Source organism: Cnephaeus nilssonii (genome assembly GCF_951640355.1).
Source record: "Cnephaeus nilssonii genome assembly, chromosome: 3".
NCBI lineage: Eukaryota > Metazoa > Chordata > Mammalia > Chiroptera > Vespertilionidae > Cnephaeus > Cnephaeus nilssonii.
Window position 1 is genome coordinate 47,562,885 of NC_137074.1, and position 14,885 is coordinate 47,577,769.

The following is a 14,885-nucleotide window of genomic DNA, read 5'->3' on the forward strand; positions in this document are numbered from 1 at the left end:
GTGGGAGAGATGAACAAATACATAAATATAAGTCAGGCTACAAAGTGTTAGAAGAGAAAAATAAACAAAAATACATGCCCTAGTAATGTACAGCAAGGAGAGAGATTTACTTTAACTAAGAGGATCTGTAAATGTTATCAGAAAATAAATGAATATATATATATATATATATATATATATATATATATATGTTCATTTATTTTCTGATAACATTTATATATATATATATATATATATATATATATATATATATATATACACTCATAGGCAGAGGAAACAATTTGAGCAAAGACGCTGATAATTTGCCAACTTCATATATTCATTTATTTATCCAACCTTCATTGCTGATCTAATGCTGGCGGGCATTAGAGAAATAGAAGGTGCATGTCTCTGCCAATAAGGAGCATCCAACCCTGTAGGGAGGAGAGACACAGACAAGTACAGTTTGATAACAAGTATCAGGGAAGAGGAGGCTTAGAGGATTTATTTAAGGCAGTGATTTCCCAGAATCTCCTGGAGATATTTTTAGAAATTATGACTCCTGGAAATCACCATCTCTGTGGGTGTCTGCTTTTGCATAACAATTCCCCGTGTGATTCTGATTTTCAAACTGTTTGATTTTAGAATCAATCAGCTATGAGGTAATGAAACCTGAGTTTAGAAGGAGGCAGAGGAGTAAGTTAAGAGCTGAGGAGAGGAGACAGGCAGGGATCTTCCAGGCAGAGGGAAGAGGTTTCTTCAGATGCCAGAGAGAGTGTTTTTTGGTGTAGAGGAGCTGCGTGCATGTTAGGCATCATAACATGTGAATCTAGAGATGCAGAGGAGGGTCAGATTGGGAAAGATCTGCATGACATGCTAAATCCTTTGTACTTTATCCTGATAGTGATGGGAATAATTAAAAAGTTAATGGAGAGCAATGTGGCAAAGGAGCACCAAGGAATTGCTGCTAATGCATTTGAATCTCAAGAAATTTTTTCTCATTGATGTTTAAGTTCTGTGGTTGGAACATTTCACTAAAATGGATGGATCAGTCTTCTTCTATCAAAAAAGTTTTCACTTAGCCCTGGCCAGTGTGGCACAGTTGGTTGGAGCATCATCCAGTAAAAGGTCCGGGCAAGTTTTCACTCTTAGACTCCATTTTTTACTTTGCCACTTTTTGTTCATTTCATCTCTATAAATCAGTTTAGCTTAATGGAACTTAGTTGGTCCCTGGTTAAAAAACAAAAACAATGTTTTGATCCTCTGTGTAAAATCTCCTCTGATATGCAATTAAATTATTGTTAGTATTTTGTATTCTAGTATGTCATTAATAATCATGATATGCTTTGATATCTGTGTGTTCTAATTAGTCATCTCTGGTCACATAATAAAATCCAATAACATTTAATTTTGAAGCACTTGCTGTAAACAAGATGTGTGTGCAATGCTGTGGGTGATAAAGAGGATGAGAAGGTGCTCTACCAGCCCTTTAAAATCTTACAGGCTGTCTGGAAATTAGGAAGACGAGGAGGTTTGGATCCTACCTGTCTCAGTAATAGTGTTATCTTGGGTAAGTTATTTTCGTGGAACTTCAGTTTCTTCATCTTTAAGATGAAACAGCTGAACCAGATAATCTCCAAGGCAGCTTCCAGTGTTAGCCATGGGTTTCTAGTGAAAAGGTGTGGTGCTAATGCCAGGAAGAAGTCTATATTGTCTAGTGCAGTGATTTTCAACCCTTTTCATCTCATGGTGCACATAAACTAATTACTAAAATTCTGTGGCACACCCAAAAATATATTTTTTGCCAACATGACAAAAAAAGGTATAATTTTGATTCAATCACACAAGACAACTATTGTGTTGATTGTGGTCATTTTTTAAATTTGATAATCTAAGGGAAAAGAGGTCATTGCTCCTCTCTAAATAGTCATATTGCATGTTTTAAACATTCTTTTTTTTACTTTCTTTTTAAAATTTAATAAATCTTTATTGTTCAGATTATTACAATTGTTTCTCCTTTTCCCCCCGATAGCTCCCCTCCACCCAATTCCCACCCCACCCTGTGCCCTTACCTACCCCCGACTGTCCGCATCCATAGGTGTACAATTTTTGTCCAGTCTCTTCCCCCACCCCCCACCCCACCTCTTTTCCCCTGAGAATTATCAGTCCACTCCCTTTCTATGCCCCTGATTCTATTATATTCACCAGTTTATTCTGTTCCTCAGATTTTTAATTCACTTGATTTTTAGATTCACTTGTTGATAGATATGTATTTGTTGTTCATAATTTTTATCTTTACTTTTTTCTTCTTCCTCTTCTTAAAGAATACCTTTCAGCATTTAATATAATACTGGTTTGGTGGTGATGAACTCCTTTAGCTTTTTCTTATCTGTGAAGCTCTTTATCTGACCTTCAATTCTGAATGATAACTTTGCTGGGTAGAGTAATCTTTTTTTTTTTAATATATTTTATTGATTTTTTACAGAGAGGAAGAGAGAGGGATAGAGAGCTAGAAACATCGATGAGAGAGAAACATCGACCAGCTGCCTCCTGCACACCCCCTACTGGGGATGTACCCGCAACCAATGTACATGCCCTTGACCGGAATCAAACCTGGGACCCTTCAGTCCGCAGACCAACGCTCTATCCACTGAGCCAAACCGGTTTCGGCTGGGTAGAGTAATCTTGGTTGTATGTTCTTGCTATTCATCACTTGGAATATTTCTTGCCACTACCATCTGGCCTTCATAGTTTCTGTTGAGAAATCAGCTGACAATCGTATGGGTGCTCCCTTGTAGGTAACTAACTGTTTTTCTCTTGCTGCTTTTAAGATTCTCTCCTTGTCTTTTGCTCTTGGCATTTATTTTAATTATGATGTGTCTTGGTGTGGTCCTCTTTGGATTCCTTTTGTTTGGGGTTCTGTGTGCTTCCTGGACTTGTAAGTCTATTTCTTTCACCAGGTGGGGGAAGTTTTCAGTCATTATTTCTTCAAATAGGTTTTCAGTATCTTGCTCTCTCTCTTCTCCTGGCACCCCCATAATTCAGATGTTGGTATGCTTGAAGTTGTCCCAGAGGCTCCTTACACTATCTTCAAATTTTTGGATTCTTTTTCCTTTTCCAGTTGAGTGTTTTTTTGCTTCTTTGTATTTCAAATCTTTGACTTGTTTCTTGCATTCCTCTAGTCTGCTATTGGGTCTCTGTATAATATTTTTTATTTCAGTCAGTGTATGTTTAATTTCTAGTTGGTCCTTTTTCATATCCTCTAGGGTCTCGCTAAATTTGTCGGCCTTTTCTAGGAAATTCTTGAAAAGCCTTATAACCGTGGTTTTGAACTCTATATCCAGTCATTTGTTTTCCTCCATTTCTTTAGTTTGTGATCTGTTTCTTTGTCTCCACATTTTCGCTGCTTCCCTGAGTTGGTAAGGTAGCTTTGTGCTAGGTGTCCTATATGGCCCAGTGGGTCGGCCTCTCCAGTTACCTGAGGTGGACACTCTTGGTGTACCTCTTTGTGGATTGTGTGTACAGCCTTGTTGCAGTTAAGTCTTGATTGTTGTTGGTATCACTGGGAGGAATTGACCTCCAGGCCAGTTGGCTGTGAGGATCAGCTGTGTCTACATCGGGAGAACTTCTGTGCTGGAGACAGCTTTATGAGACAAGACTTGCAAAATTACAAAAACCTCTGTGCTCAGCTTGGATGGGGCGGAGTCTCAGGGCTGATCAGATAGTCTTGGCTTCCCATCAGCCCTGCCCTATGAGGCCCCTGGGTCTCAGTGCCCCTTGGTAATTGCTGCAAGCTCCTTTGAGAGAAAGCCTCCCTTGAGTTTCAAGTGTCTCCCGCTGCAAGACACTCCAGTTTCTCCCCCAATGAATCTGGATTCCCAGATTCTCACCCGGAACTGGAGTTCAGCACAGTCAGGAGCTTCCGGTTCCCTCCAGCTCAGCCCTTAGCAGCTCCTCTGATTCTCCGTGAGCTTTTCTCTTTTCTTCTAATTGTAGAATTTCCACTTAGCCAGCTTTCCTGTGGTTCTGGATGATGTCCGTTCTGTCTTTTAGTTGTAATTTTGAAATTGTTGTGTGAGGCAGCAGTTTAGGTGCTTACCTATGCCGCCATCTTGGTTTCTCTTGTTTTAAACATTCTTGCGGCATACCGATGTGCCTGCCGCAGCACACCGATGAACATCACTGATCAAGTGGTGTTAGGACCGCACTTTCTGGAGTCAGTCAGACCTGGGATCCTGGCTGCATTCTTACTAGTTGTGAAATATGGGAAAAGTTAAAATGTTTATAATGTAATTACTTTTATGATTGTGGGGAGAATGAAAAGATATAACATTTAGAAAACAATGAGCTCAGTCCATGGCACATAATAAGCCCTCAAAAAATGTTAATAATAATAGCAAGAGTTAATTTAAAGGAGAGATTATATACACATGGGGACCTCACATTGCACTCATGAGAAGATAACATGTAAAAAGCTCCTTAAAGATGGAAGAGGATCTCAGCAGGTATGGTTGGGAGACTGTAGAGACAAGAGACAAGAGTGGGAGGAGAGGTCTTTCTAAAGGAGGGTAGAACTCAACAGTTTCCTCATATATATAAAATAGGATACCAAGTACAAGAGAGCCTTCTTATAATACAGTAGAGGCCCGGTGCACAAATTCATGCATGGGTGGAGTCCTTTGGGATGGCCTATTGGAATCAGGCTACAGCTTGTACACTTAGCCTTGCAGCCCCATCTCCCCCCTCCAGCCTCGCAGCCCCACAGCCCTTCCTGGCACCCTGCCTTGGCCTGGCACCGCCCGCTCATCTGCTCCACCATCCCACCGTGGTCTCACTCTCATTAGAGCCCTTTGGGACCAGCATTGCCTCCACTGCTGCCCCCTGCCAGTGCCGTGTTGCCAACACCCAGCATGTTCCATGCCGCCCTTTGGTGGTCAGCGCACGTCATAGAGAGCCGTCGAACTTCCGGTCAGACAATTTGCATATTAAGCTTTTATTATATAGGATGATAAGAAAACTTAAAGTATACCTTGGAGTGAAACCAAGTATATAAAACCACAGCCCAGTATTTTCTACTATTAAAATTGCTGCCTCTTGAATATAAAATATATTCCAATTAGACTATACTATTATTGGGCCACCTGAGAAGGATCTCTTTAGAATGCTCATAGCAAACATATCTTTATCTGACAGAGAGATAGTAGATATTTATTAAGGGCCTAAATATTACTAAATATTCTTCCCCCACTAGAATATTTTTCCTTTGATTAATTTCTCGTGCCTAGCATGATGGTTGGCACATAGAATTCATTCATTAATTTATTCATCCACTCAACATATATTTATTGAGACCCAGCATCCCATAAAGCTAGCTATTTCCATGGGACTTAAATTCATAAACAAACATAATAACAATCCCAGCATGTTAGGTTCTACATTGGTACAATCACTGTGCTTTGTGTTTTTGAGCATTTAAAGCACAAGTAGAAAATGAAAAAAGATTTATGCTCCCAAGTTTTTTATAGGATACTTGTCACAACTTTTTCCTCAATAATATGTTATTCATATACTCCCCTTTGCCTTTGCTCAATATGTTTCTCTTGTCAAGGATACTCTGTTCTCTTCTTTTGTGATTACTAAATTCTTATTAAGAATCAAATCAACCATCATATATTCTAAGAAGTCTTTTGTAATAATTGCCTAGAGATATTAATTATTCCATCTTTTATACTCCTAAAACATTTTTCAGAAACATATTTCAAAACAAGATCTTTTTTTATCTATCTATCTATCTATCTATCTATCTATCTATCTATCTATCTATCATCTATCTATCTATCTATCTATCTATCTATCTATCTATCTATCCATCCTCTCTTTTGACTGTAAGCCTCTTGAATGATGTTTTATTGATATGTGAATATTAAGTACTTAACCCTGAGCTTGACAGGTACTTTCTACTTGGTGAACTTTTGTTTTGTTTAAAATCATCTGGAGACATCAAACTAACAGGTAGAAAACCTGAAATGATGACATGCTAAACTATGTGATTATACATCCAACAGATAAAGAGGAAAGTAAGATGAAAATATCAAGTCAGGATTTAAAAAGTTAATATTCCTCTCTTGGTTGAGAATTAGGACTATAATAAATACCAATAAAAATAAAAAGCATTTTATCCAGAAGAAAGAGAATAGACATATGTTCAGAGACAGAACTAGCCAGAGGTTCAGAAAGAAATTGCATAATGACTAGAGTGGAGCTCCATTGAGGACTGAGGGAGCAAAGAGGGATTGTTATACAGCTATTTTATGAGATTTGTATTCATCAGGATTTTACAGAGAAACAGAACTAACAGGAAGTGGGATCTATCTATCTATCTGTCTATCTATCTATCTATCTATCTATCTATCTATCTATCTATCTATCATCAATGGTGTGGGCAAGTCAAATCCAAAGATATGCAGGTGAGTGGGCAAGTTGGAGACTCAGATTAACAGTTCAAAATCCAAAGGTTTGAAAACTACAAAAGTCAATGGTAGAGTTCCTATCTAAAGGCTGGCAGTCCCTAGTCCAAGGAAGAACAAATATTTCAGATCAAGTCTGAAAGGGGGAAGAAAGCTAATGTCCCATTTTGAAGGCTGTCTGATGGGAAGAATTCTCTTACTTGGGGAGGTTCAGCCTTGCTGTCCTATTCAGGCCTTGAATGGATTGAATGAGACCCACCCATATCAGGGAGGGCAATCTGCTTTACTTAGTCTTTGGATTTCAATGTTAATCTCACTCAAAAATACCCTCATGAAACCCCAGAGTAATGTTTGATCAAATATCTTGGCACCCTATAGCTCACTCAAGTTCATACATAAAGTTAACCATTATCAGATATACAGAGAAAATATTAGAAAAGAAAAATTTCAACTGGCATTATTTTTTTAAATAAATCTTTATTGTTCAGATTATTACAGTTGTTCCTCTTTTTCCTCCAATAGCTCCCCTCCACCCAGTTCCCACCCCACCCTCTGCCCTTACATACTTCCCTACTGTCCTCATCCATAGGTGTACAATTTTTGTCCAGTCTCTTCCTGCACCCGCCCCCCACACTCCTTTGCCCTGCAGAATTATCAGTCTACTCCCTTTCTATGGCCCTGATTCTATTATATTCACCAGTGTATTCTGTTCATCAGATTTTTATTCACTTGACTTTTAGATTCACTTATTGATAGATATGTATTTGTTGTTCATAATTTTTATATTTACCTTTTTCTTCTTCTTCCTCTTCTTAAAGAATACCTTTCAGCATTTCATATAATACTGGTTTGGCAGTGATGAACTCCTTTAGCTTTTTCTTATCTGTGAAGCTCTTTATCTAACTTTCAATTCTGAATGATAGCTTTGCTGGGTAGAATAATCTTGGTTGTAGGTTCTTGCTATTCATCACTTGGAATATTTCTTGCCACTCCCATCTGGCCTTCATAGTTTCTGTTGAGAAATCAGCTGACAATTGTATGGGTGCTCCCTTGTAGGTAACTAACTGTTTTTCTCTTGCTGCTTTTAAGATTCTCTCCTTGTCTTTTGCTCTTGGCATTTGTTTTAATTATGATGTGTCTTGGTGTGGTCCTCTTTGGATTCCTTTTGTTTGGGGTTCTGTGTGCTTCCTGGACTTGTAAGTCTATTTCTTTCACCAGGTAGGGGAAGTTTTCAGTCATTATTTCTTCAAATAGGTTTTCAGTATCTTGCTCTCTCTCTTCTTCTGGCACCCCCATAATTTGGATGTTAGTAAGATAGTTGTCCCAGAGGCTCCTTACACTATCTTCATATTTTTGGATTCTTTTTTATTTTCTGGTTTGGTGTGCTTTGCTTCTTCATATTTCAAATCTTTGACTTGATTCTTGCATTCCTCTAGTCTGCTGTTGGATCTCTGTATATTATTCTTTATATTATTCAGTCAGTGTATGCTTAATTTCTAGTTGGTCCTTTTTCATATCCTTGAGGGTCTCACTAAATTTATCGGCGGTTTCTAGAAGTTTCTTGAATAACCTTATAACCATGGTTTTGAACTCTATATCCAGTTGTTTGCTTTCCTCCATTTCTGTCATTTGTGACCTGTTTCTTTGTCTCCACATTTTGGCTGCTTCCCTAAGTTGATAGAGTGGCTTTGTGTGCTAGGTGTCCTATAGGGCCCAGTGGCTCAGCCTCCCCAATTACATGAGGTGGACATTCTTGGTGCACACTTTTGTGGGCTGTGTGTACAGTCCTGTTTTAATTAAGCCTTGATTGTTGTTGGTGTCACTGGGAGGAATTGACCTCCAGACCAATTGGTTGTGAGGATCAGCTGTGTCTACGATGGGAGAACTTCTGTGCTGGAGACACCCTTATGGGGCAAGACTTGCTTCAGTGGGGCTTTGGTGCTCACTGAGTCTGTCCCCTGAGTGTGTCCCTTAACGATCTGAGGAGTTGTAATCTGGATGGTCCCACTCTGACCACTGGGTACACTGGCTCTTGGATTTCCAAGGAGGTGCAAATTTAGCCTCTCCCTGAGGCCACTCAGCAGGAGCTATGGAGAGATCTGCAGATTCCTCTTCTTTGTTTGGGTTTGGAGGTGCCCAGATGAGGCTCAGCTGTGAAGCAATGCAAGCTGATGTGAGGTCTTGGGCCTTCTTTTGGAAGTTCTGGGGCTCTCTGACCCAGCTGCAGTTTGTTAGGTAATTTTAGATTGCCAAGGGCCAGGCCATTTTTATGCAAAAGTCTCTGCACACAGCTTGGGTGGGGTGGGGTCTCAGGGAATCAACAGAGCAGAGCAAACAGCAATGGATGATTCTCAGCCCTGCCCTAAGAGGACCCCGGGTCTCAGTTTCCCTCAGTAATCACTACAAGCACCTCTGAGAGAAAGCTGCCCTCGTGTTCCGGCCTGATGTCAGACAGTCCAGTTTCTCCCAGTATGAGTCTGGGTCCCCAGAGTCTCACCTGGAACTGGCGTTCAGAGCAGTCGGGAGCTTGTGTCTCCCTCCCTATTGAAAAAGACAACCGTGTACTCAGTTGCCAGCCCTTTCCGCGCATGCACGCGCATGTCTCCGTACCTCTGCACTTTTCTTCTGCACCTCTGCTCCTCCTCTGAGTCTCAGTGTGCTTTTCTCTTTCCTTCTAGTTGTAGAATTTCTACTCAGCCAGCCTTACTGTGGTTCTGGATAATGTCTGTTTTGTCTTTTAGTTGTAGTTTTAAGTGGTTGTGTGAGACAGCAAGTCCAGGTGTTTACCTATGCCGCCATCTTGGTTTCTCCTCAACAAGCATTATTAATAAGAAGCTTTCTGAAAAAAAAAAAAGGCATCCTAAAGGATATATAGATTTGGGATAAGTAGATTGGGGGTTCTAGTGGATGACAAAGCAGTATGAGCAAAGGTACAAATCAGGAAAGGACAAGGTATCTGTGGTTTCAACAATGATCACCTACATGGAACAGAGCATGGGATATGGAGAGGGAGTGGCTAAATGCCCTCACCATATCTCCTCTTACCTTAACAATCAAGTCCTTTAAATTTATTTTCTGTTCTTACTTCCCCCTGCTTTTCCAGCTGCAGGCTGACTATGGAAATACTGCTGGATATATAAGCCGTGAATAAATTATGAAGATTAAAAAAATCAAGCTGGTAGATTTTTTAAATTAATTTGTAGACTTTTAAGTCACAATGCCAAAGAATCAGAGGGGCAGTCAAAACATGGAGTTGCTTCTTCTTGATGGGCAGAAGGAAATAAATCTTGCAAATTAACTGATACAAAGTAGAGTCCCAGGAACCAGAACTGAAGAGGAAGGAATGAGGTTATTCAGACTGTTTAGGATGCTGAGTACAAGCTGTACTCTAGGGAGTACCAGGTAAAATCTAGGGAATCCAGTCAGTTTTCAAGGCCAAGAGGTCAGTACTGGGTTTAAATGATAGATAAACTCCCAAAACTCTGAATTCAGGAATCTATTGAAAGATAATGGGATAGGGTGATGTGGGTCAAAGATCAAGGGAAGGAGTGAAGGGATAAAAAACAAGGTAATTTCCTAAAATATAATTAATTGAATACGAGTTGTTTATATTTGACTTCCTGAACCTGAGTGGTAAGAGATAATTCTGGTTTAAAGGCTAAGGATTAGGACAGATAGGTATTAGGTTTTCAGGTAGCAGTTAAAAGGGCTGTTGCTACCTGGTCTGTCTGCTACTTGATCACTCTTGCTCTATTATCTAAAGCCTTCAATGGCCATCAACAAATAGCATGTTAATCCATGCTCCTCAGTCTGCAATAGAAGATGTTTCATAATGTGACCATTATCTTCCAGTCCAGCTTCATTTTTATTTACTGTCTTAAACATACTAAACTGTGGATATAACAGAGCACTCACCGCTTCCATAGCTTTCACTTTGTCCTTCTTCCCCTAAGCCCTTGATAACATCAATTTATCACTGATGTCATTTATCACCTGTGTATTGAGTGAAACTGAAAGCTAGTTATCTTCTGTCTTAGATAGGGACTTTCTTTGGGTACTTGTCATTCCAAATGTGCTGAATTAAGAATAAATAAGAGAGCAGGAAGACAGTTCCGATAGGGATTAGGGGTGGAGGCAGGGTGGAGGTATTGAGTAAAAAAGAAAAAAAATAGAATTACTCACGGACATGGACAACAGTGTGTTGATTGTGAGGCAGGGGTAGGGAGAAGGTGGGTGGAGGTGAAAGAGGGCATAGAGGGAATGGGGTGGGGGAGAATATATAAGTTAAGAATTAATTGACAAAGCTGGACAAAGGAGCATTGCTAAGGACATAATGTGATAGTTTTAAGAGCATCTCCTACAATTTTGTGATAATTTCAGTGTTTCCCGTTTAACATGGATTAAGTATGTACTGAACATTCACCATTCACACACCCTTCATGATTAAAAGAGAGAGAGAGAGAGAGAGAGAGAGAGAGAGAGAGAGAGAGAGAGAGCTGAAATTGATTCCATAAGTGAATAGTTAAATGTGGGGAGAGAAAGAAAACAAGAAGAAGGAAATGCAAAATGGTGAGGAAAAAAAGTAGTAATGGTCAATTGAATGTGCTTGAGTTGATTGAAAAAGAAAGTTCAACTTTTGAGAAAAAGGCTGATTTTGATGATATAGGTAGAAGGTTGAAGGCCAATCAAGAGAAAAGTGTCATGTTAGGATGGCCTCATGGGTTATCTGTTAACTCAAAGGAAGTAATATGCCAACCTTTGATACCAGATTTATTCCATCATTGGTTCACACAAAGCACCCTTGGTGGCTTAATAGTACTGAACCATGATGAACATTTTTCTAGGTGAAATAAATTACAGAAAGGGTAATAATATAGGCATTGCTCCTGAATTTGAAGTATTATTTTTGATGAATGATTCACCAAGTCATCTCTGAATTTTGACTTAATACTCCAATTCTGTGTAAGGTAAGAGATAGAGTAAGGGTATAAATTTTCCGGAGAATTCTCTGAATTCTTCCTTTGAGCATCTCCAATGTCAAGAAACCCGCCAGAACAGACCACTGCCCTTACAGTCAGTTCTAATTGTTGAAAAGTTAGTTAATTAGTCATAATTATGCTTTTACAATATTTTCAGAAGCCTCCTAGAAAGATTCCTTTTCTAGATGGCAGTCCTCCTATTATTGAAAACCCCACTGTCATATTTCTGAACTCTATTTAGACTTAAAATACCCTCTTCATCCCAACTTTCTTCAGTCATACCTAATATGAGATGGTTGCCAATCTCTTCACTGACTTCACTTACTGGAACCTTCTCTTCTAGATAGGCTCCAGTTTACCTTAAGTAGTGGTACTCGACAGTAAATAAATCAGGTATGTTGTGGCCAGGATAAACACTAACACCACATAACCCTGTGCAATAGATTTTTCAGTTGAAATCATTTTAGTTTCAGTTTCTGCTGAGTTCACTAGACAATAGATACAATATTCTAAAATGAGATGAGAGATCCCAGGCAGGAGTTGCAAAAGAGGTATCTTAGAACCAGTTTTTCAACTCTTAGTGGACTATCTTTCTCAGATCTACACACCCACTCCCACCCCCACCCCCCACCAAAAAAAAAGAAAGAAAAAAATGTTAACACCAAGAAAGGAGATAAATATGAGGAGTTATTTTTGGAAAGAGCCATTCATATTGAGTCCCACTTCCTTGTCAGCAGGGAGGAGGGTGAGAGTTCTTATACTTCCCTTTGAGCCTAGAGAAAAAAGTTTCAACTCATCTATCTGCAAGCCTGGTATTTTTTTTTTTTTTTTTCTGGATCTGGAAAGACATAATGAATGGACGGCTGTGTCTCAGGCCAAAAGAGATCTAAAGGGCAGAGACTGGTAAGTGCATTGCTCTGAGGCATATATGATTCTGTATCATGGGCTTGGCCTATATACAGGAGTACAGATATTTATACCACTGGAATGAGGCTGGTTCTTTGAGCCTTGAAACGACCAGAAGAATTTATATCCTATCTAATAATAGAGTAGTATGCAAATTAACTGTACCTCCGCGACAAAATGGCGGCCCCCATAGCCACAAGATGGCGGCGATCAGTACTCTCAGCCCCGCCGGAGTCCCCCAGTCCCAGGGAGGGCTGCCGCTGAGAGCCGGGCAGCCCGGGGTGTCTGGCTGGGAGGTATCCGCGCCCCCACACCGCCAACCCCTCCCAGAGGCAGCCCGGGGTGTCTGGCTGGGAGGCATCCGCGCCCCCACACCGCCAACCACTCCCAGAGGCAGCCCAGGGTGTCTGGATGGGAGGCAGCCGCGCCCCCACACCGCCAACCCCTCCCAGACGCAGCCCAGGGTGTCCAGCTGGGAGGCGCCCGTGACCCCACGCCGCCTTCCCCTCCCAGACGCAGCCCGGGGTGTCCGGCTGGGAGGCGCCCGTGACCCCACGCCGCCAACCCCTCCCAGACGCAGCCCGGGGTGTCCAGCTGGGAGGCGCCCGCGACCCCACGCCGCCATCCCCTCCCAGAGGCAGCCCGGGGTGTCCAGCTGGGAGGCGCCCGTGAACCCACACTGCCAACCCCTTCCAGAGGCAGCCCGGGGTGTCTGGCTGGGAGGCGCCTGCCACCCCACGCGGCCTTCCAGAGGCAGCCCAGGGTGTCTGTATGGGAGGCGCCCGCCATCCCAGGCCGCCAACCCCTCCCAGAGGCAGCCCGGGGTGTCTGGCTGGGAGGCGCCCACGACCCCACACTGCCAACCCCTCCCAGAGGCAGCACGGGGTGTCCAGCTGGGAGGCGCCCATGACCCCACACGCCAACCCCTCCCAGAGGCAGCCCGGGGTGTCCAGCTGGGAGGCGTCCGCGACCCCACGCAGTCAACCCCTTCCAGAGGCAGCCCAGGGTGTCTGTATGGGAGGCGCCCGCCACCCCACGCCGTCATCCCCTCCCAGAGGCAGCCCGGGGTGTCTGGATAGGAGGCGCCCAGGACCCCACACTGCCATCCTCTCCCAGAGGCAGCCCGGGGTGTCTGGATGGAAGGCGCCCACGACCCCACACTGCCATCCCCTCCCAGAGGCAGCCCTAGGTGTCTGGCTGGGAGGCACCCGTGCCCCCAGGGAGCGAGTCAAGTACTGATGATTCTACCAAAGGAAAAGTTTAGAGAAAGAGAGGATAGAAAAGGAATAGAAGGAGAAAAGTAAGAAAGGACAAAAGATGAAACATCAAGAAAAAGAAAGAGAAGAAAAAAAGGAAGAAACAACCACAGGATATCACCTTTCCAAGTCTCATGAAATTCCTGTTTAAGGAGTTTATTTTATGACTCTTTTAGTTTGGGTTTACATTTTTACTGTTTTGTCAAGACCACAGCAGGTACACTGTCCAATATGTTTTTTTAAAATAAATTTTATTGATTTTTTACAGAGAGGAAGGGAAAAGGATAGAGGCTAGAAACATCTATGAGAGAGAAACATCAATCAGCTGCCTCCTGCAGTATGTGCCCCCAACCAAGGTACATGCCCTTGACCGGAATCGAACCCGGGACCCTGAGTCTGCAGGCCGACACTCCATCCACTGAGCCAAACCAGTTAGAGTTGTCCAATATGTTAAAGAAAAAACCCTATCTAATAAAGAGAGAATATGCAGGGGAGGGCATTTGGGGGTGACCGGGCTGTCAGGGGAGAACAGTTGGAGATGATCTGGCTGGCAGGGGAGCAGTTAGGCGTCGATCAGGCTGGCAGGGCAGTGGTTAGGGCAGTGATGGCGAACCTATGACACGCGTGTCAGCACTGACACGCGTAGCCATTTCTGATGACACGTGGCAGCATGCCGAGGATGAAACATTTGCTGCTCCCGAGGATGAAACATTTGCGACTCGAGTCTTGGAGTTAGTTTTTTCCTCAAAGTGACACACTACCCGAGTTATGCTCAGTTTTTTGGCGAAGTTTGACACACTAAGCTCAAAAGGTTGCCCATCACTGGGTTAGGGGGTGATCAGGCTGGCAGGCAAAAGTGGTTAGGGGCAATCAGGCAGGCAGGCGAGCAGTTGGGAGCCAGCAGTCCCAGATTGTGAAAGGGATGTCTGACTGCCTCTTTAGGCCCGATCCCTGTCGGGCCTAAAGAGGCAGTCAGACATCCCCCGAGGGGTCCCAGATTGGAGATTGTGCAGGTTGGGCTGAGGGACACCCTCCCCCAGTGCACGAATTTCGTGCACCGGGCCTCTAGTTACCTAAGAATGACAGAAATGTCATGACACTTACCCTAGATTTTATCCAAGAGGCAGGGGAAGAATTGGTCCAAACCAAGTGGATTTGAAAAGATCATAAGAGACAAAAGTAAAATTGCTTCATGGAGAATGGAACAGACTGTAAAATCTCAGGAAAGGCAGGGGTTGACAGCTGGAAAGAGATCAACCAGAGAAATTGTATGCATGTATGCATAACCCATGGACACA